Source organism: Lathamus discolor, chromosome 1, assembly GCF_037157495.1.
Source record: "Lathamus discolor isolate bLatDis1 chromosome 1, bLatDis1.hap1, whole genome shotgun sequence".
In the NCBI taxonomy this organism is placed as follows: domain Eukaryota; kingdom Metazoa; phylum Chordata; class Aves; order Psittaciformes; family Psittacidae; genus Lathamus; species Lathamus discolor.
Window position 1 is genome coordinate 45,953,687 of NC_088884.1, and position 16,083 is coordinate 45,969,769.

A 16,083-nucleotide genomic window follows, 5' to 3' on the forward strand; every position below is an offset into this window, starting at 1 on the left:
TAGAATTTAGTTTTGCTCTAGCAAAATATAATTGAAATACAAAGCTGTAATTTCTGAAAATTAGGTGGATTTTTTACTAGCATTTTAACCACAAAAAAAAAAAAAAAAAAAAGGATAAACTTAAAAATACAACCAGCACCCCTAATAAATCCCAGGCCCCTTGAAATTGTGCTTGTTTCTGTTACCTTAAGTTCATATTAAAAAGGGCAGATTCTAGTTTGGTATAAACCAAATAATCTAGTTCTACATATGCTGTCTCATAAGGGTGAAGTTCAAATGTACACTTAATCTTGGTTACCATGTTTCTTTTGTAAAGTCCAGTTGTAATAACTCTTGTATGTTAATAATTAGTTTTCTCTGACACAAAGTTGATAAATCTCCTCTGAAATTCTAATATTTTTATGCCTTGGATGATGTTAACTTTTATTGAAAAAATTGTACCTCTGTTTATTTACCAAAGAAAATTAAAAAATAACCTCAGTAATGGATGTCTTGTTCTGTGCTAATTTATTTTTTTTTCAGTGACTGGATTCTCACAGTTGTGTTCAGCTCCGCCTCGAATGTCACAGCTGCAGTTTATTGCACGCTCACTTGATTTTTCTAATGGCATCATCTCCCTCCCTGATTCTTTAACAGCATCACCTTCTTCCTCTTGAATAGGTTCAGGGTTGTTTGCTAAGCACTTTCTGCCACAGTGCTAACTATTTGGCTGGCAGATTCCACTTTCACAGGCTAAGGCAAAGCAAACAATTTGTCAGCTCAGTTGAAAGATGAGGAATGACTGAAGCATGAAACATGCTTTTTAATAATCTGTGAGTCATGCTGTTTACGAGGTAGAGTTTTTATAAAGTATCAAATGCAGTCCTGTATTCTTGCCTCATCTTTAGTTTTAATATTGCTTCTACACTGGTGATGTCTACCTTTTCAAAGAAGTGTTAGAAAGGTTAATTGTATTTCCATATAGATTACCTCTCAGCTTCTCAGGAGCTTAACTTGCACTTGATGCTCACAGTCCCATAGCTTTTCTTTCCCTCAGTACAGGCCAGTGCAGTGGCATGAGTGGACTTCTATGGAGCTTGAAGTACTGGGGCTTAACGTTGTTGTGGCAGTATAAATGATTAAGCATTTATACCTGAAATGTAAAAGCTTCTCACTCCAAATCTCAAACCCATTAACAATGACAGCACTTTTGTTAGAATCTTGTTTGCTGTACTAGAATGGGCATTTTGCTGCTCAGGGCTCCCAGTGCTCTCAACATTCAGGCCTACCTTGCAGGGAAAACAATGTCTCAATTTTTTTGAGCTTCTCCTTAAAAAACATACCAAACACAAGCCCAGCAAAACCCCAAAAATAGTGCAGTTACTTGCAAGGTCCGAATGTGCCTTCCACTGTTGCGGCTACTGCAGATATTTGTCAGCTGAAACTCAGTCACTGTCAGTAGTCACTGCAAACATGTGCTAATTCAATTTAATTAAGCAAGAATGCAAGAAGCTTAATTTAAGGCTAGTCACCTCACATTTGATGTCACTAAACATTTTTTCATGGATGTTTACTGTATGTCAGCTGGCCTACAGTAGTTTGTGTAATATTATCCATGTGGAAAGCAGGAAAACAATTTTCTATGAAGCATAAGTTGACATGAATAGCAGTGATACAGCCTAACCCTAGACTGACCTAGAATAATATTTTTTTCATAAGTTCATTTTGTCTAAGCCACTTCTATAATTGCACCAGATTATGTGTTTCGTACTTACAGCACACAAATGATAACAGTTACTCCGAGAAGCCAGCATGATCTGATCTACTGATAGGCCCTTCATGGTCCTTAATGTGATTGATCACAGTATTAGCTCCAGAAAATGCAATCTTTAATCCTTTAAAAACATTATATTTAGGAGAAAAAGCACTAAAAATATGTTTACATAAAGCAAAGGACTGAGAAAACCAAATTTGAATGTAAACTTCCCCATTTTAGATGAACTTAATGAAATCCAGTGAGATCACATAGGACATATATGAAGTTAATTTGGGAAAGGCGAGAGGGTAGCAGGACACTAACTGAAATATACTATTCATTTAGGGCTGCTCAAAGAACAGGTAGCGGTAGCTAAAGCAATTCACCATTAGCAGGAGTAGGATACATCAAGGAAAGAGAATGTCACATGAGAATGTATTCAAGAAATATAACAAAAATGACCCCTCTACCATATCTGTTTTTCAGCACAGTGCTGTAAGAAGGATTAGATGCATAAGCTTTTTCTGTTACAGGAAAGAATAACCCCCCCAGTTATTGCATCCTGTTAAAATATCTACATATTACACCTTCATAACTGGAAAAATCATGGGGCCCCACTACAAGCTCAGACATGTTGCTGTAATTCCACCAAAGCAAAAAGGAGTTGCATAGGCATATGCAAAAAATGAATGGATCCTTAAGACCCCAGAGTTTTTCCTGTTATTTATCATGTTGTTTATTCTTCACTAAAAGAAATAATTATGAAGAGCTATAATTAATTTTTGTTACAGTAAGCTTGAAAAGGAAAGTGTGCTAAAGAATGAGTACTAGTAAATAGACTATGATTTTATTCCCAGATTCATTACAGATGAATCAGTGATGACAAATACATGCCAAATTATTTGAATAGCTACCAGCTCTGTGTTTGATTCTGTAGTTGATAATCCTTGTTTCATAGTTCCTGCATATAGATTAAAAAGTCGACTATTAGCTTTAATTACCTTCTGACAGTGGTTTAGAGACACTAATTTTACTAGTCAATGCATCTTGCAACACTCTTAGGCTGTAAGAAAGGGTTCCTGTTTTCCCTGTGTTTGGACTCAAGGTTGTTTTGGCTGGAGCTGGACATTCAGACTACAAAGCAGGAGTGCCCACTGTTTGGTTCTAGCTAAATGCATTCTGGAACTGGAGCTTTATGACAAAGGTGAGCCTGTCAGAGTTAACCTTAAGGGAAAGTGCTTATTTCACAGTGAGAGCAGATTTGATTTCACCCACAGGTCTACTCCTCTTGTGCAGTTTAATGGTACCTGACTTCAACTCTGATGTAAACAAACATAGCTACACACCATGCAGTGGAGTAACATTGTATTTAATACATTTTAAAGTTGTTTGTACATAGGGCTTTCCACATAATCATTTCAGATTAGGGGTAACGCAAAACATTATTTTTAAAGTGATGGATTTTTTTTTTCCTCCTTTCAGGGTTGTGTCTCAGGTCTAGCACTGATGCTCATCACATTGACTTATGTTTTCAACTTGGAGGACATCAAGCAGGCAATTTTTAATAGTAAAACAGCTGAGATGAAGCACTGCTTCATGACATGCATGCTACAACATTCCAGTGTTTTCTAATACAGACAGGACTTGTTTTCAAAAGAGTTAAATATTCGAGATTTCTTCTGATCCCACTTGTCCAAGATTTTCCAGGTGGATTTTGGCACATATGAGACACTGAAACTTCATTTTTCAATGTTTAATTTACTATGAAACTAGAAATTCTGTTATGCTACCTGGTTAGTGTATTATTAAACTGTTCTTGCTCACTTGATGGATTTTTTTTCCAAGTGCTCTTGACTTTGACTGAATTATTCAATTGATTGAGAGGCAATCCATTTCTAAGATACTACGTTTTGGAAATGTTCTCAATTTAAAATTGCTCAATAAATATGTTTCTTTAGAAAGTTTATGTTTTTCCTATTACCTTTAAGTACCAAGATTACTAATCATTATGCTGTTCCATTTCATTAAAGTCAATTGATTTCAAACATTTGAGAAAACTGTTTACTCCTACTAATACTTCAGAAACCTCTAACAGCAGAGAGTAAATCATGATTTTGACAGAGTAGATCTTTTTTTCTGTCTTTGTGGTTAACCTGTTTTTAAGCTTCCACATTCAACAGTTTGATTACGTCTTTCATTTGTTTGCTACCTTGTTTTTAAAGTGATAGACAAATCTGAAAGAATTACATTTCCCCAGAAAAAGTGAGCTTACTTAAACAAAGACTTTCAAAAACTGACAGAAATATAAAGTGAGAACAGAGAGAGGGAAAAAATACCTAATGTACAAATATGTTTTTGTGCTTTTCCCCTTCTCCAGTTCTTCTGGGAGAGAAATGCTGAAAACAAATCCAGATTGGAGAGTGAGAACCTCAATGTGGGAAAACAGGAGCTTGCGCCTTTTCAGACATCAGGGGATCTGATCATTAGACACTTCCCATAGGAAACCAGGCCTCATTAGTTCTGCAGCCCACAGGACTGTTTTCCTAATGGAAAGAGGTTCAGCTGTGCAAGCAATTTTTTTTTTTTTCTGATACTTTCAATCTGGGTGCCTGTTTCTGAGGTATCTGACACAAGGTATTTCAGACCTGATTTCCAGCAGTGAAGAAAAAATCCAGAGTTAAATTGTTGTTCATTTGATATTTCAAAAACTCCCATTCCTTGTACGACAAGCTGGAAAATACTGTCAGTCTGCTCATGCAGCGTGTGTTCCATAGATCTCAATGTCACATTACAAGCTCTGATGTAGAGAGATTTAAAACACCACTCACTATTTTATTAATACTGGTGTATTCCTTAATACCTTTTCCTGGAGCTATCAGAATATTTTAATGTCCCATCACTCCTGCAACATACAGAAGGGCCATAGAGTGATAATTTTCTCTTGGCAGAAATGCCTTTGAAGGAAAACAAAGCAGTATTTAACACTTCACATCAACTCTTGAAGGCAGTTTATGGTAGTGGGAAACAGTACTGAACCCACTTGCATCTGCCAGAGGAACGTAGCCTAGGAAGATGCAATTATCTGTCTAGAAATTTAATTTAAAAGATAATGAGATTAGCATCCTATTCTTGTACCAAAGATCCCCAAGGTTTTTAGAGACCACAGCTGAGGAGACCCTGTGTCTTATTTCCTCTTGGAAACAGAGAGTCCCTGTGAAGTTTACTGATTGATGGTGTTATGCTCAAGGTGCTCTGTGGTATTTGCTTGCTCACTTCCAATTGTAATATGGGATTCCTGGAGATCAAGGGAGATCATGCGATCAGTGTAAAGTACTATAACAAAAATCTTCCAATAAATGAAACTATATTTTAAAGCTGACATCAAGGAGAAAAATGTCAACAGCAGTGAAGTAGGAACTGGCCACCCAGTAATACAGTATCTTGACATTATATCTTTCATCTTAATGTATCCTAAACTATTTAAAATGATAACAAATGGGGATCTCCTTATTTCATGCAGCTGCTTGGAAGCTGCAGAAGTATAGACGCACTGGGAGCATGCACCCTTGCTATTTAATATTATGTTTATTATGTCTAGCTTTAAGCATTGGCAATACTACTCTGTTATCTGTGATTTTTTTATATTGCTTGATTCATGATAGTATCTGAGTATGTTTTGATAGTTCATAAACTGCAGGCTAAAAAGCTGACCTTTAGTTCATTTTTGTTTTCTTCCTGAGGGAAAAGAGAGTATGAATGTACATGAATAACTTAAATTTATAGTTAAAGTCTGCTTTGTAATTATTGTTCCAATAGGTTTTCTTAATATTATTATTAACAAATATATTCTGTTCTGTGCTTAAGCTGGACATTTTTGGCACAAAAAGATGTAAAAAAGCATCTTTTACTGAGGGTGGAAGCCAGAGAGAGCTCTGGACCTTAGTTCATAAGGAAGTCTGTTAAAGAGTTTCAGCCCAGCCTGTGGAAAAATAGTATCTATTGGTTGGCCAAGGTTTATCCTTATTTTCAAGTGCTCTTTTGTGCAAAGCTATATACCATGATTTTTACCAAGGGATTTATGTAAACATTTTATATGCTAGTCATAGATATCTGAAAAATTGTGAAAATTGGCTTCTTTGATGTGAAACTTGACTCTTTTCACTGAAAAGGATATAGAAAGCAAAGGACAACTTTGATATGCTTTTGCTGGTCTAGAGTTCTTAGAAGATGATGCATGCTTAGTATTAATAAACGTTTCCATAAGGGATGGTGATTCCACAACAAAAGAACAAAGAAACATTATGTTGCTGTTCAGAAGTGGCGTGACAGCAGCATGTGGCAATGAACCTTTTTGATAAAATAAAGATCATTGACTTTTCCTGCAGTTTGGGAACTGGAAAAATGCATTGCTTTTATTAGGTTGGGTGTCTCAATAATGGGTTTGATTTGTGGGATGCTCAGTTTTGACTACTGTTTCCAGATCAGCCCTATGATATGATGGTCTGTGTGTGTAGTGAGCTAAAAAGTATAGTTAATTGCATTCGTAAGTGAAATTCAGTAAGATAAGCTGGTCTTTAGTAAAGCTAATACTGAGTCTTTATTAGTTTCTTGTATCTTTTTGTGTGTGTGTGCTCTATGTATTTGATTGAGCATTAAGCTTTTGGTCTGAATACTTAGCAGAGCCTTTCCAACAATAAAAGTGATGGAAGGCCTGCTGACCACCAGCACTTAGCTTTTGGGGCCTTAGGAGATCATGCATAAATACTTTAATGGCTTTAGTGTGTTTTCATTGGGGAGCATCAAAACCAGCCTAAGCAGGATGAGCCAGAGAAAGCAGCCGAGGCTTTGTCTGCACAGACGGGTGCAGACAGTCATGCGTTTGATCTGCTTGCACACTGAGCTGTCTGAATGGAAGCCAGCTCTGGCCTGGAAGCCATAAAGACATGTTAATACATTGCTGTGCCGGAGCTCATAAGACTTACCAGTGCTTGGGCTACTTTTGTTTCAATAACCTCTCTATAACTGTTGTGTTTTTTTTAATGAAGTTGCTCCAATGGTTTGTTCCAACTACTATATAAAATACCGTATTTTAACAGGACCACAAATCGCATTCTCAAAGACACAAGCATGAAATGTTTTATATGCTGTTGGACCTGCAAAGTGATCAGCAGTTATTATTTCATAAGTTTTATCAGCTTCTGGTTCTGCAGGTGAAAAAAAAAAGTGAAACATAATGCAAGATGTTGATCTAGTAGTAGCGTACAAAAGTGACATAAACCTAGCAACCATGACAGTTGTTCTAGTAAACAGCTAGTGATAATAGTTTTCTGCTTGAAGTATCTGGGGAGACTGTAGCACTGTATGACATGGATGCAGTGTCTAATTTAGTGCTCTGGGTTAATAGCAGGCAAAATGAAGAGCAGCAACCCAGCATCCAAAAATTCTGTACCCTGCCACAGCAATTCCTGTGCATATCCCTGTGCAAAGGGTAGGAATGACTGGGAGGAAAAGACTGAGCAGAGAAGACTGAAGGTTCTTTATATGGAGGCAATGTTAAGTTAAAAAGGAAAAAAAAAGATCACATAAAAGGCAAGGGGGATGACAGAGTAAGTGTGATAAAAAGCAGAGAGAAAAAACCCTAAAAGAATAAAATTATATTGTCATAACACCCACAGGCCTCCCTTCTGGAAAGGACAGGGAGTAATCATCAGTAGCTGAAGTCAGTGTGCTGCAAACTCAGTCTCATACTATCATTAATAATCTCGAGAAATGAGTCTGGAGGATAGAAATGAAACTGGCAGTATTTCAGAGGCAGAGTCAATGTCAGCTGTCATCCCATTGAGAGACATACCCTGTTAGGGCCTGTTAATGTGGCGCTCCTGTCAGAGTGACATATAACATTACATGTTAAACAAGTGGCAGACAAGACAGCGCAGAAGCAAATTGTTCAGCAGATGGCACAGCCTACTTACTATCTGAAGTTAGAAAACAGAGCAAATGCCATTTTTTTTGCATTCTCTCTCTCATTCTTTCCAAACACTAGTCTGGGTACTGCTCAGCAACTTCCTTTGCTGTGGCTGTTGAGACAAGAGGAACTTCACAGTGTGACTATAATGTGAGGTATTTCATGTAGAACACTAATCCTGTGTCTATTTACATACAGACATGTTGAGTTGAAATTGCAGCAGGGTTGGATATATTTCTGAGAAATAATGAGTGAATACTTTGAGAGTATTACATCTCCAGATACCGGTTTTGAGCTATGAACCACCTGTGGCTCATTGTGTCGCCTTTCTTTTTAAATCCTCACAGTTTGCAGACACACTAGACTTACCTATACCATCCACCCACATTCTTAATCCTTGAAGGAGAAAAGCTTCCTTTGGGAGCTGGAAAAAAGCAGCTAAGCAGCATGATAACTGTTTTTTCTCTCAGAGTTCAATTCCCATCCTTCTGAAGAAAATGGTGGTGTCCTGAAGAAAATGATGCCTCATTGCCTATGGTGTTTTTGGAGTATGCTTTTACAAACCAATCCACTGACCTGTTAGGGAAAAAAAAAAAAAAAAAAAAAAAAAAGAGAGCCATCAGCCCTCAGTTTGGGACAATCTTAATCGAGTAACAGTTGGAATCTAAACATATCTTCATACTGATCTATTACTCCTTGTTCAGATTCCTGGTTACATTGGCTTTCTTCCTCAGAAGAAAAGGACAGTGAAAGACAGGCTATTACTGTGCAACATGACAGACAAGGGAAAAATCCATCATCTGTTACTTATTTAAGGCTGTAGCTTGGTGCTCTTCACACACAGACAAGTCTCTTCTCTAAGGTGTGTGTCCTGGGTTCAGCAGTAGCAGTCATTTTTCTCCTTCTTAGTAGCTGGTGCAGCGTTGTGTTTTGACTTTTGGCCTGAGAACATTGCTGATAACACAAGTATTTTAGTCTGACCAAGGACTTTCTGAGCCTCATGCTCTGCCAGGGAGGAGGGGAAGCCGGGAGGAAGCAGAGACAGGACACCTGACCCAAACTAGCCAAAGAGGTATTCCGTACCACAGCACGTCATGCCCAGGATGTAACTGGGAGTGACTAGGAAGGGCTAGGGTACTGCAGGGTTGGAGGAGGTATCGGTCGGTGCTCGGTCGGTTGGGGTGGGGTGAGTTATTGGTCGGCTGGTGCTGAGGTGTTGTATTCTCTTCCCTTGTTATTTCCTTTATCATTATTATCATTGGTGGTAGCAGTAGTGATTTGTGTTATACCTTAGTTACTAAACTGTTCTTATCTCAACCCACGGGAGTTGCATTCATTTCGATTCTCCTCTCTGTTCCTCCAGGAGTAGGGGGAGGGCAAGAAGGGGGGGAGTGAGCGAGCGACTGCGTGATTTATGGTTGGCTTTGTTTAAACCACGACAGTGTGTAACAGGCTAACTGTATCTCTTAGTCCCAAAGAGGAAATCCCAGTCGGAAATCCCAGTCATTGTTTTGAGAAGCTTTAGTAAGGAAAGTGGAACTAGTAGCAAATTCTAGTCCTGTAAAGTATTTTATGTTCTATACAATGAGATGAAAAAAGGAAAACCTCACCTTCATAGACAGAATATTCAAAGTCACACTGGACAAACAAAAAGTATCCTGCCATACATAATTTTCTTGGGTAGAGCATATGAATTTGTAGGATTACCCTTCAGCTGGATACAGCTATATGTGTTACAATACATGTGCGATAGCTTAAGTTGTGCTTATCCAAAACTTCACAACTTGTATTATGGATGATTTCTTTTTTTTAGAAGACTTAGTAATATACGCATCAAAATCAGGATTAAACAAACATAGGCAGAAAATTCAGTTCTTTAATAAGCCTCATTTCAGTATTTTCTTGAAGGGTCATGTAATACTTTTTCATTGATGCATTTATAGCTGACCACAAAATAAAATTATTTTTTGTCACACTTGGAAACATAGCTGTTGAGGGGTGACCATAATGTCATAATGTCCTCCCTTTTTTATGTCCAAAATGCAGGAGGTCCCTTTTGTGTGATACAGTGAGTATTTTGTGATTCAGCTTGTATTCACAGCTTATTACAAACAGCATCTCTTGCGGAAGAAAAAAAAAACCCAAAAAATTAAAAGTAATAACAATTGTTACTTGAGTTAATGTAATTTTTATAATTTTGCGTGTGTTTGGCAGATGGCTTCTGTTTGGCAGTCTGATCTGTTGCATACTCCAACTTGCAGATCTAGTCTGTTTCAGATGTAAGTTTTTGTTTGTTGCCTAAAATATGTGATACATTTTTATAAAAATCTGAAGCTATTTTCTTTGTACCTGCTGGCAATTTATGGAGTTGGAAAATTCTGATCCCTTTGTTATTTTACTGTGATTAAAAGAGTGAGTGTGTGTGTGCATGTGTGTGTGAGGAGAAAACACAAATGTGATAAATGGTAGAAAAGGGCTTGGTTTCAGACACACCTTTCAAAAATTTTTCTTAAAACCAGAACCTTCTTCCATATCATTCATGGCTCATAAAGCATAGGTACGAAATATTGTATTTCATTTTTTGCAGGGATGTAGTATATCATTAAAATAATATGTTGATTTCCAATGGTGACAATGTTTTTAATGCATACTTAACAACACTGTTATGAATTTCAGTTATTCTCAGCAGTCCACAAACTCCTTGGGTATTTCATGTGCAGAAATTTAATTTGAAACACAATGATGATTACTCTGTTTTATTCCCTGGTGCTAATAATCAGGAATGAAACTGAATGTAGATATATTTCAGAGATTTTTAAGATACTGGGCCAAATATTGCTCTCATCTTACCAAATTAACATAGATACTTACGTTAAAGTCAAGGGACCGCTCAAAGATGGGAGCTTTCAATGTGCAGTTGTTATAAAATATGTATCAATGTAAACACGATTTCTATTTCCTTTACCACCAGGAAAATTCACACACTAATTTGACAAGTATGTTTTAATGAAAGTTGTAATGCAACTACTTTCTACATATGAATGCTGATAGATCCATAATTTCTATCTATTCCTCTTTACTAGTCTTGACTTTGGTTTGTTATGATTAACTCAGTACATTCCAAATCATTATAAAACTATTCAGCTCTGCAACATGTCTGTTAATAATCAGCTGCTGTTGTGCTGCTAATATGTTTCCAAATAACATGAAATGTATGAAAAGAAAGACAAATTTTACAATTTATGGAAAAAAGCCTGAAATTGTTACAGTCATTTTTACATGGGAAAGTTTTGGAGAAGGATATTCACAAAGGATGATATAAAACTCCCTATACTCTTGCTACAATCTCATTGGGAAAGACATAACTGATGTAGGTCTTCTAAATGACCCTCTGTCTTTTTTAAATTAATACAGAGGGAAAGATTAGCCTTTTTAGGATAATGTTGGCTTTTTTGAACAACCATCACAGAGTTTAATAGGTATAAAACAGAAATGGAGCACTAATAAACGTGTCAGCCTCTTCAGAAGAGGTCTTAAGTAGTTGTCTTAAGCAGGTCTTGTTTTTCTAAAATCTTACAAAAACCTTTATGTCCAGCAAGGCCAATTCAATGGCAGATGTTCAGTTGCCCAAAATGAGGTCATATAGAATGTAGTAGGGATGATATTTATCCCTGGGGATTCTAAGTCATTCTGTGTCATTTTCCATTAATTAAGTAGAGCAATTAAAATAATCCTGTGAAGTTAAATTTCACTTCAGCTTCAATTTCCTTAACATGTTCTATACTTTCCAAAACCCACCACTGTACTTTTGGATACTTGACAGTAGCTATTTGGTTATTGTCACACCGAATACTGAGACTATGGGATCTGTATAGCAGACATTTGAAATGGAGAGATCAAAATATGGCTGTTCTCAGGATCCAATTTAGGAATTTAACAGAAAAAAAAAAAACACATGGCTGGTGTGGAGCCACTATTTATAGGAAAAACTTTGGTGAATGGCAGAAACAGAGTGAAAAGGTGCCCAACACTTTGATCTGAATTTTAGTGGCAAAATACTTTGAAAAGTTGAGAATACACCTATAGATAAAATGAAGTCCAAATACTCAGACAGATGATAAAGAAGGCAAATAATTTTAATAACTGCTTTCAGATAAGGGATCAAGGAAAGCAATCAAAAGGAAAGAAGATTAATTGTTTTATCTGAAGATTATCTCTAATCAGTTGATAGAATCACAAAAGGTGTTTAAAAGCTGTGGTTTAATTAAGAGATAATCCAGAATTATCACATTTAATTAATTTGCAAAGTTCATTATGTCTTCAGTCTTTTTAAAAAATATAATCACAATGAAATGGGTTTTTAGAATAGAAGATAAAAAACTTGTTACTTCAGTGGATAAAACAACACTGAGCAACAAACTGATGTATATGAACAGCTGACATTCTCCATTAGATAGACCATTTACAAACTAAGTTGTCACATTCTTGAAGAGACAAAAGTACAAGTAATTAAACTGTATGATTCTGGATTAAGTAATTCAGTGTTTAAGAATGGTAGTTAATGCAGAATCAGTCTGACCTTCAGTAATCTCTAGACTAGGCAATTAGTCATCTTACATCACACATGTAATTGATGGCTACTTTTAAGCAGGATTCATTTTCAGTACAACTTCTGTCCCGTCTCCCCTTTTCGCCCAGGGAGTTACTTTAAAATTTTTCAAATAAGGAATCAGAATATCTTGTAAAACAGCTACAGTGAGATTTGTGCTTTTATTTTTCTTCTTAAATGTTGGCTTTCAGCATCTCTTGGGAAATCACAAACCAGTTATAACATTTATTTCTCCATTCTCTTTTTGATGTCTCTCAATATCACAACGTATTTTTCTACTGAATATTAAAAAACAACATTAATCATTCAATAGTAAGGAGAAGAAATTCAGCTGGTATAAACAGGCTTCACTGACTTCAACAGAGCTTTGATAATTTAGGACATAAGAAGATCATGCAGTAAATAGCCTATAAAATCTAAATGAAATGTACATTTAATTGTACATGGCACGTGATTTGTATCACTGTTTGTTCTAGGAACTTCTTGACATGATATCATTGCTATTTAGTAAAAGATCTGAAACTTGTTGGAAATTTGGCTTCATTTTAACCATAGCCAGTGGATGTCCAAACAGAATAAATGGTAGTAGCAAATCTGTTAAGTTTGTTGCTTAATCTGTGTTAAATATAAAGTACCTGTGTTAAATAATAATGAAGCACAATTTATTAAAAAGTACTTTTAAATTTCTTCTTAATTTAAATTTACTTTAAATGAACTGCTAATGCTTTGTTCACGCTGATGAATCCATTCAGGATCGGAAGCCTGATTCCTCAGAAAACCAGAAGTAAGTGGTAGCTTTAACTTTAATTTGCTTGTGTAATTACTAAAGTTGCATTGCAACACATTCTGGATATTTGCATAGTTTTTTATTTTAATTGGATGCCAAATTTCATTTCTAAAATCAGGACTCTGGTACCAGTATCTAAAATACAGTCATGAGAAGCAAACTGCTATTTTCAAAGCAAGAAACAACAGCCAGATTGTTTCTTCTTCACTTACTGTGCACAGTGTGTGTTGGCACTACATTGCAGTAGCTCGGAAATCTCAGACTGTCAGGAAAAACAAACCATGCCCCACAGACAGAATAGAAGGGTAAAGAAAAAACACAAAAAGGAAACCAGGAATTCATCTTCATTTAATGAAAGCATGCCATATTTGGCAACAGTGTGGTGGAACCTACTTCTCATTGATGAGTCACCATTCCCAGTTTGTCCTTTTTATGCTGCTCTTCTCCCATGTTTCTTCTTATAGTACTAGGTTTGATTTAATGTGCAGTGAAACAAAAAGAGAAGCACATCATTCACATTGATGCATTCTAGTCCATTTGTTTTAAAATTGATGTTCATATTAGGAAGTGAAAAGGTATTCCGATTATCCAACGATCCAGCATATATATATAGATGATATAATATTATTTGCATGTGTGTTCTGCATATTTTTAGGATATATTTTTTTTTTTTTTGCTCTCAGTTTTCATGAGTTACCAATTCTTCATTAGACTACCTTGCTTTTACTGAATTTCCAGCAAAATTAGCGTTATTGGAATATCAGCACTTTGGAGGTCTGAATCATGTAACGCCATGACTGACAGGCTTGCACCTCAGCATTATTCCATCACTTAAGGCAGGCCAATTTTTCATTACTGTGTTTTTTTCTTTGGGAATTTTGTGCTCTGGATGAACTTTTTGGTTTTCCTCTGCTCTTTATGTCTATGTATAATCATTCATATTTACAGCTATACCTAGACCTAGCATTGTGAAAGAAAAACTGATTGACCAACACAATAGATTACAGAACTCCATTTCATGTGTCCAGTCTTTATAAGGAACATACAGGAATAGTCAATTTCTTCAGTATGCCATCCAAAACAGTGTGGCCACTGGGAAACTGCCAAATACCAGAAGTGTGACGCAGAGGAATGCAGAGAACAACCTACACCTGGAGTTAAGCATCTGTTCCACGGTACTATAGGGAAGTTGAGGAGCAGCATGAAGTTTAGTCTTGTGTCCATTCTTACAAGAAGCTACGTGGTGCTCATGCATTTCAGGTAAAGGAAGATGAGGACATGATGCAGGTGCTAAGCCTTTAAACCTGATTCCTTTCCTGGGAGAGAATTCTGTGGGCACAGGCAATACTGGGCACTGCTCAACTGCAGGCTCTTAAGCAACATCAGACCCAAAATTAAGTTGCTGAAGAAGTTTTGTTTTGTTTTGTTTTGTTTTTTTGATCAGGAGTTTCAACCCTCACTTAAAATTTCATCTGTTCTTTGTTGTTTGTTTTTTCATTGTTTTTTTTTTTTTTTTCCCTTAACAATAATTTTGGTGTTTTAAGTCAGAAACATGGATGATGAAAGACCCTGGTAAAGCCAACACATTCCTGTTGTATATTCAAGACATACAGCCCATCAACAACCTTAATACTTTTTTGCCTGATAGGGCCCCCTTCCTGCCCCCAGCATCCAGACTGCTCTCCTGCACATCTCCAGCAGTGACAGGCTCCATGCTGGCAGTCTGCTACCACACTCAGCACAGCAGGGAATTGATACTTAGAGATTCAGGGAGCTTTAAAGTTCAGGTGAGAATGGACCCCATCATCTTCTATCCCTGCTAACAACTCTGAATCTCCAAATCTTGTTTAAGGACAAGGATGAGTTTCTTCCAAAGCTGTGCTGTAAGCCCAGACAAATGTAATGTTTTCCAGAGGAGTACTGACAGAGGTTTTAAATAACAAACAATAGAAGCACATGTATAAGATGCAAATTAAAACAACAGTGGTTGGATTTCTGTCTGCTAAGCTCTTCCTCAGTCTGCTCTTCTGGCCAGTCACCACAGTCCCACAACTGATCAGTAAATCTGTGTGTTACATGCCGTTTCTGTATACAATCTCTTTTGTAAGTATAACATACCCTATATGAAGTCTTTGGCTTTTCTTGACTCTGAAAAAGCTGAGGGGAAAAAAAAACCAAGCAAATATTACCATCTAATGTAAATTTTTAGCCCAGCTTATTGTGTACATAATTATCTTTTTCATTCACCCTATGATCCATAGTACTTAACTTAAATATTTTTTTGTTTTCCATGAGATGAAAACAATTTTCCTTGCAAATGTTTCCCATCACCTCCAGCTGGCTTCTTTTCTCATCCATTCTCTCCCCATATTGCTCTCGGGATAGTCAAATACTTATTTATAGGTTTGGAGTGCCAACATTGGTGCAGGCTTCTATCTGGTGGTGGGACGAACCCTGGCTGGAATGACCCTCTCCTGCTCACCCCCAACTGCAGAATGGGGGGGTTCAGACAGGAAGGATCAGCCCGTGGCTCTGCTGTTGCCATGGTGTCTCTGAATCTCAGCAGTGAGACCTCCAGGATCAGGAGATGCTCTTATGGCCCTTATGATTGACCAGTAAGCAACCATTCATCCTTGCAGACCAAACATCTGCCAATCCAGTTGCCTGTCTTATTAAGTCTTGAATCCCTCACACTTGTAGTGTCATTTAAATGAATTATTTTCTAGACTGCCATCGAAGCGACACAGCTTCTGGGTTTTCTAAATTATTGTTTCACAGTATGTATGCGTGATTGATGAGAGCAAGTGCAAGTAATGGCACTGAAGGTTTGTAGAAAGTTTCTAAATGAACCACTCAATCATTTTGATGTTGATGAGATCTGGAAAACTACAAATGGTCAACAAAGACCTTCAAGAGTATGAAATGGCTTCTGTGTGAGGAGCAACAAAGTTGGCAGTCATCAGTATGTAAAGACATACTCGATGGGG